General features: G+C 55.8%; 1 pseudogene; it reads right to left on the bottom strand.

The window, feature by feature from the left end:
* LOC108289145 overlaps positions 1 to 1,846 on the bottom strand; it is a 10,925-nt pseudogene that overhangs the window by 7,423 nt on the left and 1,656 nt on the right.

Raw genomic sequence — 1,846 nt, 5'->3', positions numbered from 1 at the left:
TTTTTCTTTGAGATGGAGTTTCACTCTTGTTGCCCAGGCTGGACTGCAATGACAATCTCAGCTCACCACAACGTCCACCTCCCGGGTTCAAGCAATTCTCCTGCCTCAGCCTCCTGAGTGGCTAGGATTACAAGCGTGTGCCACCATGCCTGGCTAATTTTGTATTTTTAGTAGAGACAGGGTTTCTCCATGTTCATCAGGCTGGTCTCGAACTCCTAAGCTCAGGTGATCCGCCCGCCTCAGCATCCCAAAGTGTGGGGATTACAGGCGTGAGCCACCTAGCCCGGCCTGATTTTTTGATTTGTCGTAGAGAGGGGGTTTTGCCATGTTACCCATGCTGGGAGGTTTCCTTCTGATGAGATGAAAATATCCCGGAATTGGATAGAGGAGATGGCTGTACAGCATTTTGAATGTACTGAAAATGAACTGTACACATTAAAATGGAAGAAATGGTTAATTTTATTATATACAAATTTTATTTTGATTTATTATTTTTTTTTTTTTTGGTCTGACGTTACCCTAGGCTTGTCAGTCAGTATTTTGATTTTTTTTAAAAAGGACAACGATGAGTTGAAACGTTTAAGGACCTATCAGTAGAGATGGTAAGAAGACAGCGCAGCAGAGGGCAGGGCTGAGACTCGGGGCAGACAGAGCATGCTCCCCCGGCCTCCTGCTGTCTGCGGGGCGCCGGGAGCCCTGGCAGCTTCTTCACCTCCCACTGCCCCCCAGAGCGAAGGCTGCTCGTCCACACCCACCTGGCCTCGGTGACGTCAGCAGCGTTTCCCCTGCACACCCTGTCCAGCTGCACGTAGACCAAGCAGTTGATCCGGCTCCACTCGGGGTCACAGACGGCCAGGAAGTTGGGTTGCAGGCGGCTGATCGTGTACTTGGCCAGGTCCGTCAGAGACTGGCTCACGGCCTCCCTGAACAGGAAGGTCCCCAGCACCTTGTACACGGCAGCCATGTAGTTGTTGAAGTCGGAGCAGGAATAGAGCCGGTCCGTGTGCACCAGGTAGGCTTCTCCGGCAGCGACCTGCGAGTGGGGCAGCCACAGTGACCAGCGGGGGTCCCGGTCAGCCCGTGGGCCCTCACTGGGCCTCGGTCCTCCCCACAGGCCTCCCCAAGGCTGCTGCAGAGCTGGGGACTCTAAAGGGGCCCCAGACGGGGTCGATGGCTCTCGCCTGTAATCCCAGCACCTTGGGAGGCTGAGGCAGGCGGATCACCTGAGGTCGGGCGTTCAAGACCAGCCTGACCAACATGGTGAAACCCCATCTCTACTAAAAATACAAAACTAGCCAGGTGTGATGGCATAAGCCTATAGTCCCAGCTACTGGGGAGACTGAGGCAAGAGAATCACTTGAACCCAGGAGGCGGAAGTTACAGTGAGCTGAGACCCTGCCATTGCACTCCAGCCTGGGCAACAACAGGGAAACTCCATCTCAAAAAACAAAAGGGGGTTCCTATTACCCACAAGTACCACTCGGGGCAAGGCCGTGTCCCCCAGCCCCCCACAGACCTCCAGGCCACCTCCATCAGGAACACAGGGTTAGGCTGTACACCATCCCGCCCCCCTCCCTGGCCCTCTGAACCCCTCCTGTCTTACAAGGATGACGGTGGCCGTGATGATGACCCCGGCCATGAGCCCATGGGTGATAGTGTCTGGCCATTAGGAGCTCCGGTTGGAGTCATCCCCGCAGTAAAATCCTCACTTATACGGGGCGTTCACCAGCGACAGGACAGTGAAGGGCAGGGAGGCTGGAGGGGGAGAAGGGCCTTGGAGCTGCGAGGTTCTCCAACCAGCTGGGCCGTGGGGCCCCCACACCTTCCTTGCCTCGAGGCCTCCCAC

Source organism: Cebus imitator, unplaced genomic scaffold (assembly GCF_001604975.1).
Source record: "Cebus imitator isolate Cc_AM_T3 unplaced genomic scaffold, Cebus_imitator-1.0 Scaffold392, whole genome shotgun sequence".
NCBI classification, from domain to species: Eukaryota; Metazoa; Chordata; class Mammalia; order Primates; family Cebidae; genus Cebus; species Cebus imitator.
The sequence above is the reverse complement of the archived record's forward strand: the minus strand, read 5'-3'. Positions and strand labels throughout refer to the sequence as shown.